At 41.5% G+C, this 17085-nt stretch overlaps 1 protein-coding gene across 2 annotated transcripts in view; it reads left to right on the forward strand.

Moving 5' to 3' along the window:
• The first annotated feature begins 1760 nt into the window (after positions 1 to 1760).
• The window catches only part of RNF180 (ring finger protein 180), a 283154-nt gene continuing 267829 nt past the window's right edge, over positions 1761 to 17085 (forward strand). The window contains exon 1 of one of the 2 annotated variants that reach the window (XM_070357832.1): positions 1761 to 1894. The gene's annotated coding sequence lies outside the window, so the exon portion shown is untranslated. The remainder of the gene's footprint in view (positions 1895 to 17085) is intronic. The other variant, XM_070357833.1, reaches the window with a different exon arrangement.

Below are 17085 nucleotides of genomic sequence, written 5' to 3' on the forward strand. Positions count from 1 at the left end.
GACATAGGTAATTTTTATTTATTAATCTGAGAACTTTTGTCCTATTGCCTCTCAGTGCTAAAAACTATTGTCCTGATTTTCTTCAAAAATTATTTCTTTTGTTTGCTTTATTTCTATAAGATATCTGACCTTTCCTTGCTTACTTGCTCTGCTCAGAACCTGTAGTACAATGTCCAATAAAAGTAGCAAGAGTGGACATATTTTTTCCTATCCTTGATCTTATGTGAAATTATTCATTCTTTTACCAGTGATTATGATGTTAGCTTTCTTTTTTTTTTTTTTAATTTTAAAAATCAGATTGTGGATGTCCTTTATCAGATTGAGGGTGTTCTCCTCCTACCTAGTTGAGTGTTTTTAGTCATGAAAAAGAGCTACGTTTTGTCAAGTGCTTTTTCTTCAACTATTGAGATGATCCTGTGGTTTTTGTCCCTTTTTTTAAAAAAAAGAAAGTGTATTACATCCATAATTCATTTTATGCTAAACCACCCTTGCACTTACTAGCCAAATCCCTCTTGTTCATGTTGTAAAATGCTTTTTCTACATTGCTGGATTTGGTTTGCTAGGTTTTTTGTTGTAGATTTCTGTATTAATATTCAAAAGGTCTGTAGTTTACTTTTCCTATCATGTGTTTGTGTGGTTTTGTTGTTGATTATTGGAGAAGGCAAATGGCACCCCACTCCAGCACTCTTGCCTGGAAAATCCCATGGATGGAGGAGCCTGATGCGCTGCAGTCCATGGGGTCGCTAAGGGTCATTTCATTTCATCAGAGTTTCACTTGGGAAATCACTGCATATTGTGTAAGTCAGTAGAGTGCTTGCCTACTAAGAAGTAGGAGATGCGGGTTCCATCCCTGAGTTGGGAAAATCCCCTGGAGAACAAAATGGCAACCCACCCACTCCAGTATTCTTGCCTGAAATTGTAGCCTGGCAGGCTACAGTCCAAGGGGTCGCAAAGAGATGAATGGGATTGAGCATGCACGAAATTCTTAGAACAAGACTCTAAAGAAACCACATGGGCAAATGGCGATTTCTGTATCTAGCAGAGAAAGCTGTGTAGTCTTTTGAGGTCCTCCCACTCAGCTTCCTTCCCCTTCCTGAAGCAACCTAATAAAACTTGCTTTTTTATATTCCAAACCTTACTCACAGTCTTTTGATCACCTATTTTCATTGCTCTGAATCCAGAGTTCACAACCTGCTGACAAGTCCACCTTTACCAAGCGAGTCCTCCAACTCCCTAAGCACTTTTGATTTACCTCCTGTCATCAACTCACCTACCAGCTGTAATTCATCAAGAAAGGAATCAAAAACCCTTTGGTAGTTAATCCCAGGTGTACTCGGACGGAACCTTCGGCATAAGGTAAGCAACTAGGACAGTGACATCAGAAGGGAAAAGTAAACTCAGAGTGGCGGTGCCTTAGAGTCTAGGTGTGGAGAAGCATCTGGGGATATGAGTGGATCTCAGCTGGTAATGAGCCCAGCAGGTGGGCTCAGAGCTCCGAACTGTGGGTGAGGCCGCGGCAGAAGCAGGCACGGCAACTTCTGATGCTCTGGTAAAGGGATGACCAGAAAGCCCAACTTTCCCACGGTGCCGCCGGACGGGCGCAGCTGGCGCTGCTCGCCAGGCTGCGCGGGGTCAAGACGGGGCGCCGCCCACGCGCCGCTCGGGCCGGAACCCGCCGAGGTGGGTGCGCCGAGCCGGAGGCAGCGGGGAGCGCTGGGGCGCCGATACCGAGGCCGCGGGCTCCGGGCCGCCGGCGCAGCTCGAGCGCTTTCCGCGGGGTTTGGCTCCTGTCGCTTCCCGTCTCGCCGAACCGGCTTCGCCGCCGCGGGAGCCGCCGCCGAGAGTCCTCAGAACCGGGCTGCGGGCGGCCGGGCGCCCCGGGAAGCGGACGCAGGTGAGGGTCGGCGGTTGGGAGCCCGGCGGGGCGCGGCCGCCCGAGGGGCCGCGTCGGCCCGACCGGGCGCGGCCCTGCCCTGCCTTGCCCGGCCGCGGCGGCTCGGGCCCCGGGCTCGCGCCGGGCGGACGCGCCGCGGGCTGGACTGCGCTGGCCCGGCCGCCTCCCGCCCCGGCCTCAGGTGATGCGGCGGCGGTTTAACTTTCGCACCTGAGGCTCCCGGGGCGGCGGCGGCGGCCTCGGGGCGCGAGCCGGCGGGAGGGCGGAATTACACGGGGTCTGGAAGCGCGAGGCGGGCGGCGCCGGGGGCGTGCGGGGAGGGCCGCGGGGCTGGAGCGGGCCGCCCTCCAGGTGGGAGTTGGGGAACCGCGTGCGGTTTCCTCTGAGCTCGTGGGGAGAGTCGCACACACCCCCCTTCCACGGCCCGTTCCCTTCGCCCAGATCCACTTTCTTTTGTCTGGTCCATTTCGGTATCGGCGTCTCAGCTGCTTTTGTTGCAGCCGCGGGTCCGGAGGGTTCAGACTTGTTATCAGAGGTCGTGGGTAAGCTCTGAAATGCAGCGGGGCGCAGGTGGGGGGAGAGGGTCCCTAGGATGGAGAAGATTTGCCATTAGTGTCCTAATTAGCACTAACATGTCACCGCGTTCTTTTCGAGATAGGACGTACTCAGTATTTTTGTAGCATCGAATAGTTTTAAGTGTACACGGGAGAGCATTCATTAGTAATTTCAAAGGAGCATTGTGTGGGCAGGTTACTATTAAATTACCCATTTTATAGACCAGACAGCTGAGGCACCCACGAGGAAAAGAGATTACATCAAAAACAAGCCGTCAGCCCTTGTGGGAACTGGGGTTAGAACTTGTCTGAGAGTTGTTCTCAGTACACTCAACCTCAAACAAAATTTAGCGCTGAGAGTCCCTCTAATTCGCATATTTTTATTTATTCATTAATTACCAAAACCTTTCTTAAAAATAGACTTGAGTTCTTTCATATTTCTAAAGTAGTACCCCTAAAAGTGATACTTAAATGACCAGAGTCATTCCATTTTTTGAATAGGATCACTGGAATCGTAGTAAGGATGAATTTTTTTTTTTGTCTTTCCTCTGTCAAACTATTAATTGCCTATGTGAATCCACTGGGAGCTCAGTTGTACCTAGTGATTAACATAGCAGAGACTCGAAATGTTTATTTAATGGATAAGTGGAATGGTAGTATGCCTGAGCAGTAAGTTTTCTTTTCTCCTACAAAAGAATTAAACATTTAGAAGAATAATTATTTTAATAATTTCAATGAAAATTAACTTGTAATCAGGTGCATATTATGTTGTCCTTTCTCTCCAGTGCTGTCAACAATGCACCCCTTTCCCTGCTTTTAACTGATTTTGCCAACAGATCTTTTATTGCCCCATTTTTTTCCTCTGTTACATTTATATGTTTGGTTTTTCAAAGTGAAGATTTTTTTTCTTTTAAAATTCAAAGAAAGTAGTCTTAAAAAAAAAAAAAAAAAAGCTTTTTTTCTCTTTAATGAAATAGACTTAACTAGGCTTTTATGGGTATATCTGAGGATAGACACCTGCTTCTTTAATTAGTAATTCCTGTATGTCAAGCAGGAGTTCCTCTAGGCAAGTATCCAACGAATTAATAATGATATATCCCTGTAATATTTTATGAGGCATCTACCTCGTATAATGCCTTTTTATCAACAGAATAAAGCTAAACAAATTCAGTTAAATTTTGCTAACTACATAGCACATTTTAGGGCACAGTTCGCCCAGACTTAATTAGTGACTCATGGAATAAACACTAACAATTCTCTTTCCCTTGCACCATCTTCGCTCAGCAACTGGAAAGAAAAAGAACTGTAATCTATCTTTTCTCTCAGAAGGGATATTTAGAGAATTAATGAAGTAATGTCTGGAGAATATTTTAATCTCCTTGGAAGGAAGCTGCTTTGTGACTTCAAAGTGTGACTATAGGGTCATGAAACACTGCCACTGCCCCTCAAATGCTGTCATTTATGTTTTTAGAGTGGTCATTCCAGGTAGTTACTTTAGGAGGCTAGATGTTTATTTAAAAAGTGCTGCTGCTATTTAGTTATTTTAAATATTTGAAAAATTTAGTCAATTTTACAAGCGACATAAAAGTATGATTTTAGAATCTTTTATAAATACTTGTTTTTTGTTTGTATTTTTGTAATCCAAAACTATGTAGCTCAGTTTGAACATCTTTTATTTGCTAAACTTGGCAGAATGATTTCTGCATGGTTGCAAAACAGCCCTGCCTTCAAGATTTTACTGCTCTTAAGGATATTTAAACAGTTATCATGAAGGCTATGAAGACAACTGTGAAAGGTGTCTTAAAAATCGTTTTAATTAATGGCAGCATTATTAGAAAGTGTTTGTAACCTTCTCAGAGTGACTACTCTGTAATGGACACTGCTTGCTTGTAGGCTTGTATACATTTGTAATGCGATGGTGGTGTAGCCACTAAGCCGCATCCCGGGGAGCGGACAAGGATATCTGTTTCATGTTTAACATGAATTTTTTTTTCTCACTTTGGAAGGTTCATATTTCATTTTTAAGGTCTCATCAAAATTCCCTGCATCAGAACAGCTCAAATAAGTAGGCAGTCCCCAGTAAAATGGTGACATAAAAATGCCCATATTAAAAACATCTTCTTTTGGCCCTAGTATGCAATAATGTGTACAAAAATGTTATATTAACCAAATAATATTATATTAATCAAACTAAGTGTCTGGTACAGTAAACGTTAACCATGTAATTAACAAGGTGTTTTATTGTTTTCCTTGATTTAAGAAAATGAGGAAATTAAAGATGGTAAGTCTTTTAAAATACTTACCAATAGACTTACCAATCTTACCAGCTTAGAAAATTAGAGATATTGCATTTTTTTCTTAATAAATTTCTCTGTAGCAAGCAGAAATATTAGAAATTATTCTGTTAATGATGGAACTACCTTTAAGTTCTGTAATCTCTTTCCCTGATTAGTTCACTGATAGTCTGACAGGTGGAAACCTTGGAAACAAGCAATAGGTCATTAGCCGAGATTTTAACAGCAACTTCAAAACATCGTTCATAAAATAGCTGAGATAAGAATGAGGCTTATTCTGATTGACAATTTCCTGGCCTATTCAGAAACTGTTAAATTTTTTTTCCCCCTAAGGGGCCAGAGTTGAAATACAAACACCAATTTAGACAGCATGAAATGAATAGTATATATATAAGTGGGCTCTTCTGTGATCCCATGGACTGTAGCCCACCTAACTCTGTCCATGGGATTTTCCAGGCAGGAATACTGGAGTGGGTTAGCATTTCCTTCTCCAGTGGATCTTCCCAACTCAGGGATCAAACCCGAATCTCCTGCATTGGCAGGCAGACTCTTTACCCTGAGTCACCTAGGAAGCCCACTAGTCTCCTGAAAGATATATAAATTATAGAATTAGTATTTTTGTGTAGCTTCACTTGTCTGACTTAGAACTAGCTAAGGCTGTAGAGTCCTAAATAAAGCTTGCTATATGCTCTAGTCTGGTATTACACTTTTTGCTCACCCAACAACCATAACGTTTCCCATTTAGTGTTTTGGTTTATATTATTTTCCTTACTCAAGATGCCCATTCCTCTCCACTCTACTTGCTAATGCTATCTAAATTCTCCCTGTGCTTTAGGACCCAGCTGGAATACTTTTTTTCCAGAAACCCTTCCCTGACTCCCTAGTTCTTATTTTTTAGTTCACCATGTCTGTTTGTTAATTACTCCTTGTTTTTTTATTATTTCTTTTATTTTGGCCTTGAATTTGTTTTTCTTTAATTTTTATTATAGTTGCTTTACAATGTTGTGTTAGTTTCTGTTGTACAGCAAAGTGAATCAGTTCTACATATATCTCCTCTCTTTTAGATTCTTTCCATCACCAGGAAAGAATCTTTCCAGGTCATTACAGAGTATGGAGAGTTCCCAATACAGTAGGTTCCTATTATCTATTTTATGTACACTAGGGTGTATATGTCAATCCCAGTCTTTCAATTTATCCCCCCCACCAGTTTTTCCCCTTGGTAACTAGAAGTTTGTTTTCCACATCTGTGACTCTTTTTCTGTTTCATAAATAAATTTGTTTGTACCTTTTTTTTTTTTTTAAAGATTCCACATATAAGTGATAGCACATGATACTTGTCTTTGTCTTTGACTTCCCTCAGTATGACAATCTCTGGGTCCGTCCATGTCACTGCAAATGGCATTATTTCATTCTGGTGTTTTTTTTTTTTTTTTTTTTGAGTGTATCAAAGTTTTACTCATTGAAACCAAAAAAGGTTTTTTGTTCATTTTTATTGGAGTGTAGTTACTTTACAATGTTGTGTTAGTTTCTGCTGTGCAGCAAACTGAATCAGTTATACATATATCCCCTCTGTTTTTTAGGTTTCCTTCCCATTTAGGTCGCCACAGAGCATTGAGTAGAGTTCCCTGTGCTACATAGTAGGTTCTCATTAGTTTTCTGTTTTCTGCATTGTAGTGTGTATATGTCAGTCCCAATCTCCCAATTCATCCCACCCCCATTTCCTCCTTTGGTATTCATAATTTGTTCTCTGCATCTGTGTCTCTATTTCTGTTTTGCAGATAAGTGCATCTGTACCGTTTTGGTAGAGTCCACATATGTGTGTTAACATACTATGTTTGTTTTTCTCTTTCTGACTTCTCTCGTATGACAGTCTCTGCTGCTGCTGCTGCTGAGTCGCTTCAGTCGTGTCCAACTCTGTGCGACCCCATAGACGGCAGCCCACCAGGCTCCCCCGTCCCTGGGATTCTCCAGGCAAGAACACTGGAGTGGGTTGCCATATCCTTCTCCAATGCATGAAAGTGAAAAGTGAAAGTGAAGTAGCTCAGTTGTGTCCGACTCTTCGCAACCCAGTGGACTGCAGCCTACCAGGCTCCTCCGTCCATGGGATTTGCCAGGCAAGAGTACTGGAGTGGGGTGCCATCGCCTTCTCCGCCATGTCTCTGTAAATGGCACTATTTTGTTCATTTTTATGTCTGAGTGGTATTCCATTGTATATAGGTACCACAGCTTCTTTATGCATTCACCCTTTGATGGACATCTAGGTTGCTTCCATGTCCTGGCTGTAGTAAATAGTGCTACAATGTATATTAGGGTACATGTATTTTTTCAGGTTATCGTTTTCTCCAGATATATGCCCAGGAGTGGGATTGAATTTGTTTTCCACCTAGGTTTTTTTTTTTTCCTTTCCCCTCAAAGGTACAAGTGTGTGTTAGTCGCTCAGTTGTGTCTGACTCTTCGAAATCCCATCGACTGTAGCTTGCCAGGCTTCTCTGTCCATGGGATTCTCCAGGCAAGAATACTAAGAATACTGGAGTGGGTTGCCATTTCCTTCTCCAGGGGATCTTCCTGATCCAGGGATCGAACCCTGGTCTATCACACTGCAGGCAGATTCTTTACTATCTGAGCTACCAGGGAACAGATCATATATTCAGTGTGTATTTTCCTCAATCATGTACAGCACCTGTAATGCTGTATACTAGCTGGAAATATTAAGCTTGTAAGGTTATATCTACAAAAAAAGCATTCTGCTTAAAGACAGGGTAAAATATCTTCATGCTTTATAATTGTGTCAGTCAGTGTTCCGGTAGAAAATATGTAGCAAACTCAAAATGGAGTGATTTTAAAAGTGTGCCTGGGGTAAAATAAACCAACAATGGATGGTGAAGCATCTCAGGACTAACAGTAATGAGAACTATTATCATCCCTAGGCCTAAAGGAGTGAGAGAATAGGATCATGACTAAAACCCAGAGAGGGTAGCTATATGGGGGAGGCTGCCTGGCTAGACCTCTGGCCTTTCTGAGATTGAGAGGCGTGGAGGAGTAAATACCCCTCTTCACTCCTTTCTAGCCCTCTGATTTCCAGGTGATGCTTCCCACTGGCAAATTTAGCTGGAATGCAGAAGGTGGGAGGGGGAGAGGGAGTATTCTTGCAGGTCAAAAGTCGGCCTCCTGGGAATTAGAGCACAGTAGACTAGGTGAAAAATACCTCTGGAGTGTGGATGAGAGAGGACAAAGGATATCCAGAGCTGGAATCACATTATCTGGAGTGGGTGTTTTCATTACAGTTACATAAGCCTTTTTGTGCTTTCTCTATTTCATAAAAGACAAGCATGTTTGTTTCTAGCCTAATTCAGTTTTATGATTGATGTATGATTTATGACACTTTTATGATGGATGTATTTCATAAGAACCGCTGTCCCTCTTTTATGGTTTAGCTAATATATTGTTATGCATGTTTTCTCATGAGAGAAAATATTTCTCATCTGTGAGAAATGAAACAATGAAAATCCGTTTCATTTTTTCTTATTTTGTGTTTTGCTTGTAAGGTAGCCAGGTGGGAGACATAGAGCTGTCTACGTAGCCACTGGGAAAACTGCCCTTTCATGATGCTAATCACATGATTGGTCTGAATTGGTGGTGGTTGCTCATTTTCTTTTGTGCCATTTTCGTAGATCAGTGGTTGTCAGTCTTGGTGTATGTGATTCTCACTGCAGATACTCTGATTCAAGCAGGTTTAAGATAAATCTTGAACATGTGTTCTTTGAAAAAGGCTTCATATATTTCAGATGCACAGATGTGAGAATCACTCGCACAGGTAGTCATTTTGGTCATAGATTCCCCCACACTTTAATGTATATGTAGCACTCTTTAGTATAATAATTAAGCCTCCAATAGAAAGCCATTTTTAGTTTATGTACTCTTCAAAACAAATGTTTTTGATTTTTTCACATTGAGAAGTTTTCATGATATAAGATGCAAAACGTGACTTCCATATTATTAAAGCAAATAAGTTTAAATTTTTTAAAGATATAAAAACATTTAAATATTAACATACAGTATAGAAAATAGTATAATAAACACCCATATTCCCACCATGTAACCTTATAAAGTGTTAACATTTTATTTTTTTCAGATTTTTTAAAGAAAAAAATACAGGTAAAATTTAAGCCCCCTTAGATACCTTTCTGGAGAAGGCGATGGCACCCCACTCCAGTATTCTTGCCTGGAAAATCCCATGGGCAGAGGAGCCTGGTAGGCTGCAGTCCATGGGGTCACACAGAGTCGGACACGACTGAAGTGACTTAGCAGTAGCAGCAGCAGATACCTTTCTAGAGGTTGCTGCTGCTGCTGCTAAGTTGCTTCAGTCGTGTCCAACTCTGTGCGACCCCATAGACGGCAGCCCACCAGGCTCCCCCGTCCCTGGGATTCTCCAGGCAAGAACACTGGAGTGGGTTGCCATTTCCTTCTCCAGTGCATGAAAGTGAAAAGTGAAAGTGAAGTAGCTCAGTCCTGTCTGACTCTTTGCGACCCCATGGACTGCAGCCTACCAGGCTCCTCTGCCCATGGGATTTTCCAGGCAAGAGTACTGGAGTGGGGTGCCATTGCCTTCTTTACCATTATCCTAAACTTGGTATTTATCATTCTTTTACTGATACATGTGTATGTAGCTTTTATACTTTTGCTACATATTCATGTATCAGTAGAGAAACTATAACATGGTTGCACATGCTTTTTTGTTTTGTTTTGTAGCTGTTCCGAATGTAGGATAAATAAGTGCATCAGATTTCTGGAAACATTTAAAGAAGGCAAGCTAAACCATGCATACATACTTTAGGAGATTCTAAGGACATCACTGAATGGGAAGACAGAAGAAAACTAGTGTAGCATGGCTGTTTCAGGATTATAAACCAAATCTTCATCTTAGTACAGCATCTAAGTATCATTGAATTCTAGGGGGATCCATGCTGAAGGACTATTTAGAACAGCTATCTGCAGATACATTTGCTGCCAGACAGTGGTAAATTTGTAGGACAAGAGAATAAATGATAGCAAATTGGGTACATGATCTAGATCCCGTAATTACAAAAAGCAGGGAGTAAGCAAAGGCAAATCAAACGTAAAAGTAAAATACACTAAAATTCATGTGGTTGGATAGAAGTGTATGTAGTTTTTTGAGGACTCTGTTAATTTATTTGGCCCTGATTTATTTTTAGAATGACTCAAGAAGAGTATTTCTGATGTCACCCAAAAGCTGATCAAGACAATGTAGATCCTGAAACTTAGAGCTTCCATACCCTACCCCCTGCTTTTCTTAACTGTAGTCAGCTCAGATACTAGCAGATAGGTGAGGGCAGCCAATGATTTCATTGACTCCTCTGTTCTGGTAAATGACTTTCTAGAGAGCAGTTACCCCCATCCCGACTTTGAACTCTCTGTAAGGGCTTCAGTCTTCCTCATTCCTCTTGTCCTTCAAGATGTCAAGAGTCTAGAAAATAGGAACTTCCTCTTCATAAAATGATAGACATACTTTGGGAAGTTAGTTTACTCTCTAGGCCTTTGTTTCCTCATTTATGAAACAATTAACAATCCCTATATCACAGGAATGTCCTGATGGTTAAAGGAGCTAGCGCTATTTAATAATCACTGTATTCAAGAGTAGTAGTTAGTATTTAAAATAATTCCAACCCCTTGAATTTGTGTTTTATATGTAGAGATTTTAGTTTAAAAAATATAGAGAGTATGCCACTTTCTGTCCCATTGCTGATTGAAAAGAGAAAAGTACTATTTTCTGATAGATACCTTCATAAAGAAAATTATGAATAATCTGAATATCTCCAATGAGATATAAGATATGTCATCAAACCACATAAGGTGTCATGAAGCTCAGATCGTATTCTAAAATGAAGCTTCTAAAAAGTCAACCTCTGTGACAGCTTTATGAGGCGGAGACCAGCTTCCTCCAATGGTGTTTGCTAAATTTACCCTGGTGATGCCAGTAAGTTGTGCCCTGACTTCAAGCAGAGTTAGGAAAGAATGACTTTTTTTTGTCTGCCTATCCTTGCTTACTTATTCACTCATTCATTCAACTGATCAGTGCTTAGCACTGTTATAAACTGCTAAGGATTTTGCATCTCAGCAAGGAAGACAAACATGGAATGAGTAGTTAAAAGCATGATGAATGTTCTAAAGGAGAATTAGAAAGGTTGTTGGGGGAAAATGGGGTCATGATGAGTTGGACACGACTTAGTAACTAACACTAACACACTGGGTGAAAATAATAGATCAAGGATGACCCACTCTCCTTTCTCCTCTAGAAAGCGGCATTTTAGCTGAGACTTGAAGGATATGGTTCTATTCCCTAGAGACTAGAGGCAGGCTTCCCAGAGATCCAGAGTTAGGAGCAGGAGGAGTGAACCAGTTAAGTGGAGGAGTGGAAGGAAACCTGGACTGCTGGGATGTAGAGTAGATGGGCTGAGCACTGGCAGCAGCCTGACGAGCCACTCATTTCAGTTCAGTTGCTCAGCCGTGTCTGACTCTTTATGACCCCATAGACTGCAGCATGCCAGGCTTCCCTGTCCTTCACCATCTCCTGGAGCTTGCTCAAACTCATGTCCATTGAGTCGGTGTTGTCATCCAACCATCTCGTCCTCTGTTGTCCCCTTCTCCTCCCACCTTCAATCTTCCCCAGCATCAGGGTCTTTTCAAATGAGCCAGTTCTTCACACCAGGTTGCCAAAGTACTGGAGTTTCAGCTTCAGCATCAGTCCTTCCAGTGAATATTCAGGACTGATTTCCTTTATGATTGACAGGTTTGATCTTGCAATCCAAGGGACTCTCAAGAGTCTTCTCCAATACCACAGTTCAAAACCATCAATTCTTGGGCTCTCAGCTTTCTTTATAATCCGACTTTTACATCCATACATGACTACTGGAAAAACCATAGCTTTGATGAGATGGACCTCTGTTGGCAATACCCCACTCCAGTACTCTTGCCTGGAAAATCCCATGGATGGAGGAGCCTGGTAGGCTGCAGTCCACGGGGTCTCGAAGAGTTGGACATGACTGAGCAACTTCCCTTTCACTTTTCCCTTTCATGCATTGGAGAAGGAAATGGCAACCCATTCCAGTGTTCTTGCCTGGAGAATCCCAGGGACAGGGGAGCCTGGTGGGCTGCCGTTTATGGGGTCACACAGAGTTGGACACAACTGAAGTGACTTAGCAGCAGCAGCAGCAGCTTTTTAATATGCTGTCTGTTCTATATTCTCCGATCACGCCACAAAACACTCTCTCATTCTACATGCTTTTTTTTTTTTTTTTCGATTAAAGGATAATTGCTTTACATAATTGGGGTTTCTGATAAACATCATGCCTGGAAAATCCCATGGATGGAGGAACCTGGAAGGCTGCAGTCCATGGGGTCGCTGAGGGTCGAACACGACTGAGCAACTTCACTTTCACTTTGCACTTCATGCATTGGAGAAGGAAATGGCAACCCACTCCAGTGTTCTTGCCTGGAGAATCCCAGGGACAGGGGAGCCTGATGGGCTGCCGTCATGGGGTCGCACAGAGTCGGACACAACTGAAGTGACTTAGCAGCAGCAGCAGCCAAACATCAACATGAATCAGCCATAGGTCCGCATGCTCATCTTACAGCATGATACAGATTCTTGTCCCATCTTGTTCTTTCCCTTGATTATGGGTAAAACTTTGGGACTGCTTCAACCAATAGAATATAGCAGAAGCAACTCTGTGTGACTTCTGAATCTAGATTATAAAAAAGCCATGCAATTCTGCCTCACTCATAGAACATCCAGCTCTATGAACTCATCTGTCACTGTATAAGGAAGCACAAACTAGCTCATGTGACAAGACCACAGGGAAAGGTTATATGTAGGTGTCCTAGTCAACAGACAGGTCTGTGAATGAAGACCACACAGGGGAGTCTAGCTGTTGGCCATTGAGTCATTTCCACCCTTTGAGTCTTCCCAGCTGAAATCCCAGACATCATAGGATTGAGAAAGCATTTTCTTCTGGCCATTCTGAAATTCTGACCCAAAGAATCTGTAAACGTAATAAAATGGTTGTCTTATGCCCCCCCAAAAAATAATAATAATATGCTATCTGTTTTGGTCATAGCTTTTCTTCCAAGGAGTAAGTGTCTTTTTATTTCATGGCTGCAGTCACCATCTGCAGTGATTTAGGAGCCCAAAATAATAAAGTCTGTCACTGTTTCCATTGTTTCCCCATCTATTTGCCATGAAGTGATGGGAAGAAATGCCATGATCTTTGTTTTTTGAATATTGAGTTTTAAGCCAGCTTTTTCACTCTCCTTTTTCACTTTCATCAAGAGGCTCTTTAGTTCCTCTTCCCTTTCTGCCATAAGGGTGGTGGTCATCTGCATATCTGAGGTTATTGATACTTCTCCCAGCAATCTTGATTGCAGCTTGTGCTTCATCCAGTCTGGCGTTTGACATGATGTACTCTGCATATAAGTTAAATAAGCAGGGTGACAATATACAGCCTTGACGTACTCCTTTCCCAATTTGGAACCAGTTCATTTGTCCATGTCTGGTTATAACTGTTGCTTTTTGAACTGCATACTGATTTCTCAGGAGGCAGGTCAGGTGGTCTGGTATTCTCATCTCTTGAAGAATTTTCCACAGTTTATTGTGATCCACACAGTCAAAGGCTTTGGTGTAGTCAATAAAGCAGAAGTAGATGTTCTTCTGGAACTTTCTTGCTTTTTCTGTAATCCAGTGGATGTTGGCAATTTGATCTCTGGTTCCTCTGCCTTTTCTAAATCCAGTTTGAACACCTCAGAGTTTTTGGTTGAGGTACTGTTGCAGCCTGGCTTGGAGAATTTTGAACATTACTTTGCTAGCGTGTTGTGTGGTAATTTGAGCATTCTTTGGCATTGCCTTTCATTGGGACTGGAGTGAAAACTGACCCTTTCCAGTCCTGTGGCCACTGCTGAGTTTTCCAAATTTGCTGGCATATCGAGTGCAGCACTTTCACAGCGTCATCTTTCAGGATTTGAAATAGCTCAACTGGAATTCCATCACTTCCACTAGCTTTGTTTGTAGTGATGCTTCCCAAGGCCCACTTGACTTCACACTCCAGGATATCTGATTCGAGGTGAGTGATCACACCATCATAGTTATCTGGGTCATTAAGATCTTTTTTGTATAGTTCTATATGTTCTTGCCACCTCGTTTTAGTATATTCTGCTTCTGTTAGGTCCATAGAAGAAGATTAATGATTTGTTTTGTTTTTTTTCTACAAGGATGCCTTTAAGGTGGAGAATAAAATGCTTCAGATTTTCAAAAAGTAAAACCTTGGTGACCAGAACCACAATTTTTGGCCTAGAATTTTTTAGGTGACACATTTGCTTATTGTTTATAGACTATATGGGACAAAATATCTTCCTCTTCCTGTATCTCTTTCTTGGTCTCTTAGATTCTATCCCATTCCACCTTTTTGAAAGAGCTGGCAAAATATCTTTAGTCCTGGACCCATTTTAATCCTCCTTTCTCACTTTGCCCTTTCCCTTCTGGATTCTGATGTTTTCAGAACAAATCCTAAGGAACATGATTATTTTTGTTTTGTTGTTTGCTCAGTGATGTCCAACTCTTTGCAACCCCATGGACTGTAGCCCACAGGCTTCTCTGTCCATGGGATTTTCCATGCAAGAATACTAGAGTGGGTTGCTATTTCCTCCTCCAGGGGATCTTCCTGACCCAGGGATCACCCTTTCCACCTTTCTGAAAGACCTGGCAAGGATTCTTTTCTCCTCAAAACATTTTCATCCTTCTTTCTCCCTTTGCTCTTTCCCTTCAGGGTTCTGTATGTTTTCAGAACAAATCACAAGGAACATGACCAGAACTCTGAGTGACAATGCCAAATAACTAGAATTAGAAATTTTTCTTACAGTGCTTAACAGAGAGGAAGCACCTGGTTATGATAATCTGAAGAGCTATGCTGCAAATATTAGAACTTATCTAGAAATATTTGATTATGTACTACATAAATGCATAGATGAGCTTGTAACAAGGTATTTAAAAGAGAGCTGAGAGCTAAAAAGAAGAAAGGTGGAGAGAGCTTGGCAAGTAGAAACATGACATAAAATCTACCCTTAGTGTTAGAACGAGCTTGTGAGGCTTACTGATACAGTGGCTTGGGTTTTGATATTCATAGTTAAAGAGGAGACCAAGGCCTTGGGTACAGATGAAGCAGGGAGTTGGGAATTGAGACCCCTGAGTAAAGTCAGGACTTGGAAAGGGCAGCATTGTCAATAGAATAGTAGATTAATAATAATTTTTAAAAAATGGTCCAGTGATACAGATAATGAGGAAGTCTATATTGGCATAGCCTCTGAGTAGATGGTAGTGTATAGTCTCATCTGAAAATTCTATTTATTCAGTTTTTAAAAAAATATTTTCATGAAAAATTTCGAGCATACACAAAAGTAGAGGACTGGTGTAATGGACCATGATGTATCCGTCAGCCAGCTTTAATAGTCACTCTTCCGTTTTTGTTTCATTTTTCTGCGTTACATATGATTTGTTTCTGCATTATATAATTTTTCTTGTAAATAGTCAAAATTAGAATATTTATCTCTAGCCTGCTGCTGCTGCTGCTGCTAAATCACTTCAGTCATGTCTGACTCTGGTCTAAGGACCTTTAAAAAACAGAACAGTTTTCTATATTATGTCCAATGAAGTTAACAGTTCTTTAGTATCATCTAATACCTAATTCATGTATAATTTTCCCTGGTTGTCTCAAAAATATTTTTCTTAAGACTTGATTTATTTGAATTAAGAGTCAAACAAGGTCTATGCATTGCATTTGATGGATGTCTTAAATCTCTTAAGTTTCTCCTCTCTCTTTTAAAATTAATTTGCTGATAAAGCCAAGTTGTAGAATTAACCACATCCTGTACTGGACTAGTTTTAAAGCCTCATAATGTCATTTCAACTACTGCACAATTTCACTCATCTCACACGCTAGCAAAGTAATGCTCAAAATTCTCCAAGCCAGACTTCAACTGTAAGTTAACCGTGAACTTCCAGATGTTCAAGCTGGATTCAGAGGAACCAGAGATCAAATTGCCAACATCTGTTGGATCATTGAAAAACCAAGAGAGTTCCAGAAAAACATCTGCTTTATTGACTACACCAAAGCCTTTGACTGTGTGGATGTAGCAAACTAGAAAATTCTTCAAGAGATAGGAATACCAGACCACCTTACCTGCCTCCTGAGAAATCTGTATTCAGGTCAAGAAGCAACTGTTAGAACCGGACATGGAACTGGACTGGTTCCAAATTGGGAAAAGAGTATGTCAAGGCTGTATATTGACACCCTGCTTATTTACCTTATATGAAAAGTGCATCATGAGAAATGCTGGGCTGGATGAAGCACAAACTGAAATCAGGTCTGCTGGGAGAAATATCAATAACCTCAGATATGCAGATGACACCACCCTTATGGCAGAAAGCAAAGAAGAACTAAAGAGCCTCTTGATGAAAGTGAGAGAGGAGAGTGAAAAAGTTGGCTTAAAGCTTAGCATTCAGAAAACTATGATCATGTCATCCAGTCCCATCACTTCATGGCAAATAGATGGGGAAACAACAGAAACAGGGAGAGACTTCATTATTTTGGGCTCCAAAATCACTGCAGATGGTGACTGCAGCCGTAGAAAAGCTATGACCAACCTAGACAGCATATTAAAAAACAGAGACATTACTTTGCCAACAAAGGTCCATCTAGTCAATGCTGTGGTTTTTCCAGTAGTTATGTATGGATATAAGAGTTGGACTATAAAGAAAGCTGAGCACCAAAGAATTGATGCTTTTGAACTGTGGTGTTGAAGAAGACTCTTGAGAGTCCTTTGGACTGCAGTGAGATCCAACCAGTCAATCCTAAAGGAAATCAGTCCTGAATATTCATTGCAAGTGTTACAGGAAGGAGGACCCCTTCCAGGGCCCAAAACTGGACTCTTGTCTAACACTTAGAAATGAATTGTCCAAGGAGACACATGTGCTGACAGAGCAAGAGACTTTATTGGGAAAGGGCACCTGGGGGGAGAGCAGTAGGGTAAGGGAACCAAGGAGAATTGCTCTGCCGTGTGGCTCACAATGTCAGGTTTTATGGTGATGGGATTAATTTCCGGGCGGTCTTTGACCAATCATTCTAATTCAGAGTCTTTCCTTGTGGCGCACGCATCACTCAGCCAAGATAAATGCTAGGGAGAGGGATTCTGGGAAGTGGACGGACATGCAATGTCTCCTTTAGACCTTTCCCGAACTCTTCCGGTTGGTGGTGGCTTATTAGTTCCATATTCCTTA

Source organism: Bos mutus, chromosome 20, assembly GCF_027580195.1.
Source record: "Bos mutus isolate GX-2022 chromosome 20, NWIPB_WYAK_1.1, whole genome shotgun sequence".
NCBI classification, from domain to species: Eukaryota; Metazoa; Chordata; class Mammalia; order Artiodactyla; family Bovidae; genus Bos; species Bos mutus.